Source organism: Lactuca virosa, chromosome 4 (assembly GCF_052849685.1).
Source record: "Lactuca virosa cultivar CGN04683 chromosome 4, Lactuca_virosa_CGN04683_v6, whole genome shotgun sequence".
Lineage (NCBI taxonomy): Eukaryota > Viridiplantae > Streptophyta > Magnoliopsida > Asterales > Asteraceae > Lactuca > Lactuca virosa.
Window position 1 is genome coordinate 22,905,673 of NC_136429.1, and position 14,724 is coordinate 22,920,396.

Sequence of the window (14,724 nt, forward strand, 5' to 3'; positions counted from 1 at the left end):
GAATCCTAGAAGTAAATACGGTTGCGCAGGTTAACACTGCAGATATCCTTCGTCTTGATGAAATGCAGGACGACACCCAACATCATACAGAAGCCCTTCAAAGGCAACTCAATGCTGCTCAATCTGAGATAAGGGAATTGAGAGAGCATCAAGTTGCACAAGAAAGGCGCTGGAAAACGCAGGATTAAGCAGGACCCATCAACCGTCGTAGCAATCGCCGCAAGTAGTGTTCGCACTACTTCTACTTTCTAGTTTAATATATCGAATGTATATACCACTTTTCATGATATGTACAAAACCGAGTATCAATAAAATAATAAGCACTTTACTTCAACAAAAGTTATTACAATTTTCATAAACATCTTATTCCAAAGTTTTGGATTACAGATATGTTTCAGTGTTATTTTTCATGCTTTTCAATACGACCGCGAAAATTTTATTTTTGGTAGGTCGGTTTGATGTCGACACTTTGTCAGTATTGTGGTATATTATAGACCTGTTTTAAGGTCAAGTTTTCCGGACCTTGTGTACTTAATATACCAATACAGTCGACATGTACTTTTATACTCTTTGAAAAATAACCACTCAATTTCATATTATCCTGTTGCAAGTTGTACTTGCAGTGGATTCTTATTTCCAATTCTTTACAAGATTCATGTTGAATTAAGTGTTTAGTTCAAAGATATCAAATTCATATTCATTCTTGATATCTCACTATCTTTTTATCTATTGACTTTTATAGAAAAAGATGCCTCCTCGTAGAAATCCAAGACATATCAATGTCAATGAAGCACCGACGCCACCCCCACCACCACCTCCTCAATTCGACGCTGCTATTTTTCAAGCAGCGGTCACGGCGGCTGTAGCGGCTGCCATGTCTCATATCAATACTCCTGGTGCTAGTGGATCGGGAGTTGGTGCACATCCTTCTAACCATGGCGAGAGTCATGGGCATTCGCGAGAGTGCACTTATAAAGATTTTTCTAATGCCAAACCCATGACCTTTAACGAGACTGGGGGAGTTATGGCACTAAGACAGTGGATAGAGAAGACAGAAGCAATTTTCGAAATTTGCTCCTGTCCGGAGGGTAGCAAAATTAAATTTGTTGCCTGTACTTTTTCAGATAGGGCCCTAACGTGGTGGAATGGCCACATTATGTCACTTACTCTGGTAGTGGCTAACTCTATCAGTTGGGAGAGCCTAAAAGCCATGTTAATGCGAGAATACTGTCTGCGAGGGGAAATACATAAACTGGAGCAAGAACTCTGGGGTCTTACAATGGTTGGTTCTGACATATCAACCTATACCAGTAGGTTCTGTGATCTGGCAATTATTTGTCCGGATATGGTTCCTATGGAGAGCAAAAAGATTGAGAGATATATTTGGGGTATGTCACCCCAAATTCAGTCAAGTGTTTTAGCTTCGAAGCCTGTTACTTTTGACAGCGCCAAAGAGCTGGCACAATCTCTTATCGACCACGGAGCCCATCAAAACTCAGTGGTTGCTCTACCAGAACAACCGAAGGGAAACAACAACAACAACAAGAATAAGGATTGGAACAAGAGAAAGTGCAAATCTCCTCTTGAACCTTCAAAGAAGCAACAAGTAGTGGCAGTCCATGCCGCTACTGTACCTGCTACCATACCTACCACTGTACCTGTTGCTGTCCCTAATAACCTTGCACCAACTAAGCCCTATGCTGGTAACCTCCCTAAATGCAACAAATGCAATTTTCACCACAACGGAAATTGCCAAGAAATGCAGTGTTGTAACTACAACAGGGTGTAACTTTTAGTTGGGGAGAGAAGCAAGAAACAACATTCCAAACACTCAAACAAGCCTTGTGCAGTGCACCGATCTTGTCTCTACCCGAAAGGACAGAGGACTTTGTGGTGTATTGTGATGCTTAAAATCAAGGGCTTGGGTGTGTTCTTATGCAAAGAGGAAAGGTTATCTCCTACGCCTCAAGAAAGCTAAAGACACATGAGGTCAACTACACAACACATGACCTTGAGCTAGGAGTAGTGGTGTTTGCTCTGAAGATCTGGAGACATTACTTATATGGCACGAAATGCACAATATTCACGGACCATAAAAGTCTCCAGCAGATCTTCGATCAGAAAGAACTGAACATGAGATAACAACGATGGGTGGAGCTACTGAACGACTACGAATGTGAAATTCTTTATCACCCTGGTAAAGCAAACGTAGTAGCTGATGCCCTTAGCAGAAAAGAATACTCGGGATGCCGGGTCAAGTCGTTAACCATGACAATCCATTCACATCTGTCCACACAGATCAAAGAAGCTCAACTTGAAGCCTTGAAACCCGAAAACATGGCAGGTGAAACTCTGAGAGGAATGGATAAGAACTTCGAAGTCGGGAATGATGGAGTCTATTATTTCATGAACTGGATCTGGACGCCAAAGTTCGGTGGTTACAGAGACATGGTTATGAATGAAGCTCACAAAACCCCATACTCCATTCATCCAGGTTCAGACAAAATGTATCTAGACCTTAGGAAACTATATTAGTGGCCTAACATGAAGGCCGAAATCGCTACCTTTGTGGGCAAGTGCCTTACTTATGCCAAAGTCAAGGTAGAGTACCAGAAACCTTCAGGTTTATTACAACAACCTGAAATCCCTGAATGGAAGTGGGAGCGGATTACAATGGATTTCATAACCAAATTACCCAAGACTTCGGACGGTTATGATACTATTTGGGTAATCGTCGACAGATTAACCAAATCCGCACACTTCTTGCCAATAAAAGAAGTCGACAAGATGGAGAAGCTAACAAGAACTTACCTCAAGGATATTGTTAGATTGCATGGTGTTCCAATATCTATTATTTCAGACCGAGATAGTAGATTCACCTCTCGTTTCTGGCAGTCTTTACAAAACTCTCTGGGAACTAGGCTGGACATGAGTACAGCCTACCATCCACAAACCGACGGACAAAGTGAGAGGACGATTCAAACATTAGAAGACATGTTACGAGCTTGCGTGATAGACTTTGGAAAGGCATGGGATATTCATTTAACCCTTCTTGAATTCTCTTATAACAATAGTTATCACACTAGCATAAAGGTTACTCCATTCGAAGCCCTCTATGGCCGCAAGTGCAGATCCCCTCTGTGCTGGGCTGAAGTGGGTGACACGCAGCTAGCTAGAGGTCAAACTCCTGACAGTGCTCTCACTGGTCCAGAAATTATTCGAGAAACTACCGAGAAAATCGTATAAATTTGGGAGCGACTTAAAGCTTCCAGAGATAGACAGAAAAGCTACGCTGACAAAAGGAGAAAACCCTTGGAATTCCAGGTTGGTGACCGCGTCTTGTTAAAGGTCTCACCCTGGAAGGGCATGATACGCTTTGGAAAGCGTGACAAATTGAATCCAAGGTACATAGGACCATTCGAGATTCTTGCCAGAATCGGTCCTGTAGCTTACAAACTTCGAATACCCTAAGAACTAAGTAACATTCATCCTACTTTCCACGTTTCGAACTTGAAAAAGTGTCTACCCGACGAGACTCTTGTGATTCCACTCGAGGAAATCGATTTAAACGAAAGCCTCAATTTTGTGGAAGAAGTCGTAGAGATTCTAGACAGGGAAGTTAAGAAAACCAAACAAAGCCGTATCCCGATAGTGAAGGTTCTCTGGAATGCAAAACGGGGACCTGAATTCACTTGGGAGCGGGAGGATCAAATGCAACAGAAATATCCACATCTTTTTCCCTAGTCTATCTGTAATGCTAATTTCGGGACGAAATTCTCTCTAACGGGGGGATAATGTAATAAACCGTTATTTCAAGCCTATGTAATAATGTAGGTCAATTTGTAGTTCTTTTTAAAAATAATAAAGAGAAATTTTAGCATACTTTGTATATTTACATAATTGACCCTCAAAAAATAAAGTATTAAACAATCTCGATTGGGATGAACCAAGTAGTAGAGATTGTAACAAGGTTTCCAAAAATATAAAGAACACTAAAATCCGAGTTATAACGAAGAAGTTATGACCAATCGAAGATCCGCGAAAAACCAGCAAAACACTGTTCAGTGTAAAAAACTGAATTTTCAATAAAAGGATTTTTAGCCCTAACAATCTAAATGAAAGTTGTAGTCTATGTTAAACCGAGAACTTTCATAAAAAGAACATCAAAATCTGACTTCGTATGAGGAAGTTATGATTTTTCTAAGTTTCAGTATAGCAATATACAGCTAAAAACTCGAAATAAAGATCGAGTGATTTTTAGCCGACACAACCTAAACGAGAATTGAAGGTCTCTTCAATAGTAGTACAACGGTAAAAATACAGACAAAAACGGACGTCGGATTAAGAAGTTATGAATTTTTAACGGATTTCCTGTCCCAGTCTGTTAAAAATAATAATATTAAAAATAAAGTCCAAATTAGCCGACGAAGTCTAAACGAAAGTCGTAGAGTATAATTTACCAACGCGTGCATATAAAGAACATCGAAAACGAAGCTCGTATGCGAAAGGTATGAATTTTGCAAATTTTTGGCACAAAAATCGAGAAATATTGAAAACCGGGCAAATTGGCATGGTGTACCTTCGGCCACGTCACCTTCGCATGCGAGGCTTCCCCGTGTCTGCCTCATGGCACCTTCTGATTGGACCGAAGTTGTGCGTGTCACCTTCTGATTGGACCGAAGCCGAGGTCCAGTAGCCAGCCGACACCCTCGCAGGAACACGTCCCTCGGACACGCGCCTTCTTCCGATTCAACCGAAGTTCGGTCCAATGGCCATCCGACACACCGAGCCAACAGTCCGAAGTGAGCCTCCTCCCTCGCCACCTGTCCGAACACACGACAGCTTCTCCTAGCTTCGGATCTGAGGCTTCGGCCTATATAAGGTATGCGAGACTCTCCGGATTTTTTACACTTTTCACCCCATTTTCCATTTCTTTTCACTCCTTTCACTTCCACAAACTTACATACAACCCCCAAAGCCCCGGTATCAAGTCTATTTCCCTAAGCAAGCCTCGAAGCCCCGAGATTCCCGAGAAAAACAACTTTCTCCAGTCGAAACTCTGCTCGATTTAAGCCGGTTTTTCGTCAACTAATCTCTTTTCCAGGAAACGAAACGCTGTCCAAATCACCACCTATCAAGTGAGTTCATACCCCCGTATTTTCATAATTTCTACTGTTTTAAGGGGGGGGGGGGAATACAAGTATAACACAAGAAATTTATGTTATAAAATCATGATTTCAAATCATGATAAAACGACATTAAATCATCAAAAATACTCAAAACATTAAACTCTTTTATAAACTTATATTTTTCCCCAAAATTCATATTTGTATATATATATATATATATATATATAAATAAGATTTAAAAGGCTTAGGACTGATAACTCATTCTGGGTCTGTGGGCTTATTGTACCGGTTATTTGTCCGAGTGTCGTTTAAATTTTACTTATATATAGAATTGTGTATGTATATAAATATAAAAGTTAGTTCATCAGTTCAAATACCTTTGTAACATGTTGAGCAAGGCGTTACATGCAAAAATAGTTAAATACCGATTCAGAAAGTACATATAAATTATAATAGGTATAATTTATGATACATAGAACAATAATTCATGATTCAAGTATACTAGAATACACTGTTTTACAAGAAACAATGGTTTTGATTTAAAACAAATCAAGGGTTTACAATTGTCAAATACATGTTCGGAATACTAATTCAAGAACATACTGTCAATCATTTATTTCAGAATGATTGGGTTTTCATGACTAATATACATGTAACGTTTATATGCTTTTTATGCGTCATTCAATTCAGGTTGTTTAATTCATTTAGACAACCAAGGTAAAGTCCTGATATTATAACCACAATCTCCAGTCAGGGGATCGAAACAAGTTGTGTGTAGATCTATATCGGGATTGACAACCCCGCACTCAGGCTGCTAGCTACAGTCAGGCATACACGCCAATGAGTGGCAATTGTTATCAACAGTTTAAACGCCCACAAAGCGTTTGTTTTAGGCCATCATGTCTTAGTATGGTTATAATAACTCATTAAAAAGATATTAACAATACGTTAGTGTATAATCAACTAAACGTAAGTACACCTTCAAAGTACCAGTTTACAGAATACAACTACAATAGTACAATACAGTTTTCAATAACAGCTGGTGAAACCAGGCACACTCTCAGTTACAAGTTTTACAAATACAGAACATTGGTTTACAAATGGAACGGTTTTATGGGAATAAAACTACTTTTCATATACAACAGAAAATATAGGATTTTCTGGAACAGTTTACATATGCAAGATACAGAGACACCCTTTCAAACATAAATACTTATGCACTCACTCAACTCTATGTTGATACTCCCTTTTCAAATTACTTCTATTCTCAGGGAAACAATAAACAGGTACTCCCCGAGCTTTTTGAGAAGATGGAGCTACTTTGAGTCATATCTTCTTCTTTTGTATAACTATTTTGGTTTCAATATACAATGATTGAACACATGTAAATAATTATACTTTTTAAATACAATGGTTGTTTGTACTTTGATTACTATGATGCATGTGTTGTGATACTACAAATGAAGTCCTCCACCCCCAGACGTTTCTGCCGTCTGGTTTGGGGGTGTGACATTTTGGGTTGCCCTCAAAACTAGTAATTGATGTAATGACTTCTGGAAAGAGAGGTTGATTTATTGGTTTATTATAAGATAAATAAATAGTAATAAATAATTTATTAATATATTATGAGGTTAATATATTAATTAGGAATAGTATTATTTAATTAAAAATTAATCTGAAATTAATTAGAATAAATTTTGGGATTAATTGGATTAATTAAAAGTGCAAGGACCTAAGCTGTAACTATTCAATAGTTGAACGGGAAAAGGATTCTAGAATTTTTTAGGGATGGCCAAAAATTTAAAGCCTCCTTAGGTTTCTAGATTAATCCTTAAGGATAATTAGGAATGTGGATAATTACCTATTTTGAGTTAATAGTATTATATTCAAATTAGAGTTTCCTTGTTCAACTATATAAAGAGCCTTAGACCTCATATTTTCAGACACTCCTTTCTGAAGAAGAGTAGTTGAAAATTCCATCTTCCCTCCTCTCTCCTCTCAAGCATTCTATTGCTAGGATTTTGGTACAAACCATTAGAGGCACGAGATTTTTGGTACTTGTATTCTGAAGTTTGTTCAAGAAGGAATTGTTGATTATTTACTACAATAATCAAAAGGTATATAAACCCTAAGTCCCTTTATGAATTTCAATTATAATAGGGTATTCTTAGGATTCTTGATGTTCAATTATTTTTCGAAATCAATAGAGAAACCTTAGATCCAATAGGTTGCATGTGAACTTAGGGTTAAGTTTTTCCGCCACATAATTGTTTTTGTAACCTATAAAACCAGTCACGTTCTAGCATACCAATACACCAAGTGTTCTGAACAGCACATACATAACAAGGAGTTATCCTAGTCAACTAACATATTTGTACCCTGACAATACCTCTATCTTACCATGCAAAGGGTATACAATGAAATACGTGGCATGGTGAGTAACTAACATGAACTAAAGAACCGAAGAAGCTCAACACCACTCTCACTCCTTGTACTGATCAATCCAACGAAACGACTAACACCAAATAAAGATAAATCCTCAATTAACAAGCCAAATCCTTCAAGTTTGACCCAAGGTCAAACTGTTCAAAAATCAAGGGTCGACGATCAACAAAAGTCAACGGTCAACAAAGTTCAATAGACAGCATGACATGGAGACCATTCATGTGACATCCCTAAATTCACGATCATTTTAAAAGTTTTATTTATGCTTATTTGAAAATCAGAGTATTCATTTTAAAGAATAATATTGCAGAATTTGGTCCCAGAAAACATGATAAATATATCATCAAAGCATTTCCGAAGAAATGTAATTTGTTTATATTAAAACTTTGTGATGTATCTCAGTGTAATACATAAACATATACATAAGCATAAACAGACCTTACATTCATTTACACTAGTGATTTACATCTCCTTTAGTATCTCAGTGTAATGTAGCTTCAAATCGACACCTATGATATAAATAAACTGAGTGGGTCAGGTTGGGAAACCTGGTGAGTACATAGGGTTTTCAAGCGACAATAATAAACTTATTATGTTTCATCATCAAACAATTATTCCAATTACCCATCCCTATTATCTTCTTTATTTCTTAAGGATTTATCCTAAGAATCATCTATCATTCACTCTTTCATTCCTAATGATTGTCCTAAGGAATAGGCACGAAGTCCATCGTTGCCAAGGTTTGTATAACAGGCACCAAGTCCATAGCTGCCGATGTTATTTTTTAGGCACTAAGTCCATAGCTGCCAGGTTTTATCTCTTTTATTGACAATATTATTTTAGGGAGTCCACCCACAATACATGTCAATGGGTTTTTAGAGTACATCTGATTAACATATCGTTCACAACACCTATAGATTGCGAGCCTACTAGTGTTCCACTGGACTGTCTAGAAAAGTCTGTGGTTGTCATTTATATTCTACTAGATGACTGGGCCATCGCTTGGGTCATTGCTTGGGTCATCGTTGTCATCATCTTTCACCTCTCATCATGTATATCATCTTTCGTCTCTAATCATTCATCTCATCTTTCATCTCTCATCTCATCTCATATTTAATCTACCCATCTTTACCCATCTTAATTATAGGTATAAAATACGTATACAATTTAAATCGAATAAAACATGTATATTTTGTTCATCCAACATAGATATCAAGAACACAGATAATATGCACACATAGCACATAATTTATATTAAATGCTTCATATCTATGTGTAAGATGAAAGTAATTCTGCACTCACTTGTTAAAGTGATGACTTCAAACTCGGGCAGTGCTTCGCTTCTAACAATTTTATTTTCCTTCGACGAAACCTAATATTATTACCAATAAATTTTAGTCTAATATTTATTGCGACTATTTTTGAGCGATATTGTTTTATTAGTGTTAAAAACTACTTTTCAACCACTATGTACAGACAGGGGCCAGACATGAAACACCAGAGGGTAGGATCATTTTGGCATTATAGCACTTCTGAAATCCAACAACCCTATGCGGCCCTTCAAACTAGATTCCCTGTACCGCGAGTAGTTAAAAGATATTATAATAACACTTTATATTATATATATATATATATATATATATATATATATATATATATATATATATATATATATATATAGTTTATAAGTTCATAATAACGATAATAAACTTAAACATAAGCTATACTTAAAGTAGGGTAAGCATAACTCACTTACCAGGAGTTTTGGCTAGGAACCGGGCTCTACGGGGGCAGAACTTCCGAGCCGAAAAGCTCTTCTTCTCTGAGCCTTATGATGCTCCGGGACTCACCTCTTAGCACTTGGGAAGCACTACGGGTTGGGAGGGGTTTAAAGAGAAGTAAGAGAGAGAGATAGATAGATAGAGAGAGAGAGAGAGAGAGAAAGGCTAAGGTGTGAAGAATTGTGGGTGCCCTCGCATGCTATTTATAGGAGTTGGTCCTCGGTTACGCTGGTCGTTCCTCGGAGCTACGTTGCGCATGCCGGATATGCTACACGTACGAGGGCTACGCTCCGCATACGAGGGGACACGTGGTGTGATCCGAAGCGAAGTCCGTGGGGAGTAAGCAGGGGTCGAGATTCGGTCAAGTCACCCTCCTCACATCAGCTCATTCTCGACTTCTAAATTCCGTAACTTTTGCATACAAGCTCTGTTTTCGACGTTCTTTATATCCATGCGTAGGTGGCGACATAATCTACAACTTTTGTTTAGACTTCATCGGCTAATTTTGACTTTATTTTTAAAGTTATATTTTAACAAGCCTGGAGAGGTAAAGTCCGTTAAAAATTCATAACTTTGTCATCCGATGTCCGTTTTTGTCTGTCTTTATAACGTTGAGCTCTTATTAACGAGATCTTCAATTCTCATTTAGATTGTGTCGGCTAAAAATCGGTCGATCTAAAATTCGAATTCTGGGTTGTGCATTGCTATGCTAAATCTTAGAAAAATTATAACTTCCTTATACAAAGTCAGATTTGGACGTTCTTTTTATGCATGATCACGGTTTAACATATACTACGACTTTCGTTTAGATCACTAAGGCTAAAAGGTATTTTATCGCAAACTCACTTTTTACGATTCCCTGTGTCGTGTCGGTTTTGCCGTAAAACTTCGACAGGTCATAACTTCTTCGTTATAACTCGGATTTCAGCATTCTTTATATGAACGGAACCCTTGTGACATATACTATAACTTAGTTAAGATTATATATTCTAAATAATATTCTATCAAAAATTGATTTTTGACGCTTATTGTCTCTAAATTGACTAGCCCGAATCTGCGGGCGTTACAATTATCTCCCCCTTAGGATGATTACGTCCCAAAATCATCAACGAAAAGGGCTTGTATAATCACTCCATAAATTATCTTTTCATCCTAGGTAATAACCATAACTCTTACGTATTTTCTAACGAGTTTTTAACTCTTGGACTTCTTGACTGTTGGCGGTACTCAATCTTGCACCCGCTCTTTATCCTATGTTGGACTTTCAATTGTAACCTTCGAGTTAAAAAATCAATCCTTATTGGAGACTCCTTCTTCTTCTTCTTAACAGACTTAGACTAAGTTCTTTCCTTTGATTACCATAATAGACTGATGGGTCATGTTCTAATGACCTCTCATTGTATGATGCAACGCTTAGACTTGGGTCTTTTAGAGTCAAATTCCAGAATGAATGTTTCCTTCCTTCATGTTCTAATGTGATATAATCACATTCTAGCATGTAGCACTTCTAGCTACAAGCTCTTATTTGAACAACGATCACGATACTTCTATTGATCGCTTCGATTATCTTTCACTTAAATCTTTTGGCTTAAGTCAGATGCCACATCGATCTTGGTTCTCTGAACCACGTAACATACTCATCTTAGTCGGACTCGATTTGATATGACCACTAGGCTCGGAATAATAATCATCCTTATAGTCATTACGGAAACAATGGTAACGACATACATGAACAAAACAGAATCAATTACTAGTGCCTTGGTAACCTTGTGACTTTCCCTGATCCAAGTGCGAGTCCTGTGCTTCCGGTAGTATAAGCATCTACTACCTTTCAAACCTACTCATACTCTTCCCAAGTATTGTCTCGTAGTTCTCCAAGTCACCATACAAGAATTTCACATAGTCATTTAACACATCGGATAACATAACTAAGGTTTATATTATTTCTTGAAATGATTACATAGATGTTCAAGTTCACCCTACACAAGGCCTCTTATAATAGGTTACACCACATGATACTATCTATATGGCTACTTTATATCCCGATCTTTGGATATATAGATCCTCACTTCTGATCTCTTGCATTGTCACCTGCTTCGTCGAGGATCATCTGGAATGCTCTTGCCTTTGGCTTCGACGGTGTATTTGGCCTTGCTGCTTCATTTTTCTTCGGACAATCTTTTTACATGTGCCCCTTGTCTTCGCATCCATGGAATACCATATCATTAAGCGTACAATCCCTGGAATAGTGACCGATCCTCCCTGTAACATTCGGATCTCGTTTGAGAAGGAGAAGGAAGCTTAAAAGATCAAGAGGAAGCAAGAAATCCAGAGGTTTTGGCACATTTCCAGCTCATTTGAGGTATAAAGCTAAAACATTGACCATCTATCTCTTAGATCTTTAGTTAGGGTTCATTTCTACCTTTTCTAAGCCTTAGAAGTGCCATATTCGGGATTTTGGGGTTATAAAGGGGCATGACTTCGGATCTGGAACCATTGAGGGTTCCTATGGCAAAAAGGTGCCAACTTCATCGCCATAAGAGCCCCATGCACCTTGTAGACTCCATTTTAGGGCCATTTGTGCCAAATACCCCATGCATGAACGCCAAGTTTGTAAATTTACGTGTATTATGGGCCCTAGGAGGCTAGATCTATGTATTGAATGTGTTAAACCCGACTGAAATCAACTGTATGAACATGGACTTTGGGGGAATCGGCGAGTCGTTCATGGGACTCGACGAGTTGGGGTATGGTTCCCCAACCCTTTTCTGTTTTGATCGAACTGGTTGAGTCTAGAAGAGGACTCAACATGTTAGATGTGAAACCGGACTTGGAAATCATGGAACTCGGCGAATTCAAGGACAGAACTCGGCGAGTTCAAGGCAAGTCCCAACTGCATGAAGACGAACTCGACGAGTTCATAAGGAACTCGACGATTCTAAGGCTAAATGTGCCTTCTTGCATAAAGGAGGACTCGACGAGTTCAAGGATGAACTCAGTGAGTTATTTGAAGAATGTCCCGGCTTGGTATGAAGGAGAACTCGATGAGTGAGTGCAAGGCTCGACGAGTAGGGTCAGGGTTTTAGTGTTTTAAGGATTTGGGGACTCGGCGAGTTGTTAGGTCAACTCGGCGAGTCAAGTCAACCATACGTTGACTTTGACCCAAAGTTGACTTTGAACACGGTGTTGACCTTGACTTTGGCTTTGACCTGAGTAACCCTTGTAAGGGTTAAGAGTATGTAATGGTGAATTAAGTAAGGTTGTTATGTGTAGGATTTAAGAGGAGTTGATCCCGTCAGCGAGATCAGTTCAGACACTTCACGACACTGAGGTGAGTTACCTTCTAGTAGAAATGGGTCTACGGCCACAATGCCAACCCACTAGTAGGAGTTGTTTGATAGATGATTGTATTTGTGATAATTATCTAGGTTTGCTACTACCTGATATGTTTTATGTGTTAGCATGATATAATGTTATGTGATAGTGGTAGTAGGGGGAATAGTCCCCGGTTACCGGTCGATAGGGCACCCAGATATGCCTGACATGGGGTAGGTCGGGCACCCCGGTATGCCTAGCAGTATGTGATTTGTATGGTATGTGGTATGATGGGAGAACTCACTAAGCTTCGTGCTTACAGTTTTCAATTTTGTTTCAGGTACCATCGAAGGGGAAAGAGCCGGCACGGTAGCAGCGCATCGCACACACATGATTTCCGCATTTTGAGATCCATGGGATTGTACTCTGACATTATTACTATTTTATGTTATGGTTTTGAGACACGTGACTAAGGTTTTATGAAATGATATGAATCGTTGACGTTTTCAGTAAAATGTTTTTTAAGTTACTTAATCAAAAACAAAATTTTTGGTCTTGAAAATTGGGATGTTACAAGTTGGTACCAGAGCCTTGGTTTGAGGGATTCGGACACACCTTCGGGGGTGTCTGGACTCAAATCGAGGGTTGAAAGATTTTTATAATGAAATAATTTTTCCAAAAATTAAAATAAGGAGTTTTGAGAAAGAACAAGGTGTGTGATGCGTGCGACCGACCGAGCTCAAGTAAGTTTTTCCCCAAGATACCCATACATGTTATGATTATGATGTGATATGATTATAAGAACTGCATGCTAGATTAGGGCTAAGGATCTAGGAATGATGCCTTATATGCCTATTGTTTGTATATGAGAACTGCATGCTAGATTAGGGCTAAGGATCTAGGAATGATGCCTTATATGCCTATTGTATGTGCTTGTAGACCTACATGCTAGTACTGATCAGTCAGTGATAGGAAAGCCTGTTTAAGTTATGCATGATTGTATGAGCCTTTGAATTGCATGTACAGATTCTTGATTAGAGGATAGAATGGTTTGATTGGATCATGTTGGTTAGAATTTCCATTATCTGAATGCTGCTTGCTTTGTGCTTTGTGGGACTCCTAGTGATGTGAGTTAGCTACTAAGTGAATATGCTAAGTCACATGGGACATAGGCCAGATAATCTCAGAGTGATGGACTTGACCCTATTGTGCAGCTCTCGTTTGAGTCTAACCGTTCTAGGGATGAATCTTTTACTCAAAGGATTATTTGATCTCTGTTGCATGTGGCTATATTCATAAGGTAGCTAGTTGACATTAATGGGAATCTTTCAGCAGCTGAGGACTGGGTGGTTTCGGGAACCTAGGGAAAGCCTAGGATAGGATTAGTGTTGGGAATGGTATTAGTGCAAGGGACTTGGTGGAGTCGAAGCAATCTTTGAGGAAAGTACAGATAGATGTGGAAGGTAGTAGGGGCCCATACTACTGAAAGCAGAGGATTCGTACTCGACTCAAGGAAGGATGAGATAAGACCAGGGAGCTTGTAGTGTTTGTGATCCCTCGATAGGTGACGAGTATTCATATGGTTGTTATGGTATGTTTTCATCATGGAGATGCTACGTGAGATACCAATTGGCAGTTCGAGTTCCGGTGAGGGATGTGGCTCAGGCTCAGGAGTCGGGCAACTTGGCGATCGGATGAGAGAGTTTATTTCAGCTGAGATTACGCGCAACATCATTGATCAGACTCCTCTGATATTTGGTTCGGTCAAGGAGGGGATTTTGGAACTTTTGGATAGTCGCCTAGAGGCCTTTCGGGTCGAGATCGTTGTGGGGCATTTGGGGGCTCATCCGGAGCCCAATGCTTACGGATCCCTGAGATCCTTCAGCAAGGAGGACCCTACTATTAACTCTGGTCATTTGGGACTGGGGATGGGTTATGCACCTTGTCTTCAGGAGAGTATACCACATGATTCGATCACTGTGGATGTTTCGCGAGCCCTACGAGAGGAGTTACACGACATCATTGGGCGTGTCACTGATAGAGTGGTCGCCAGA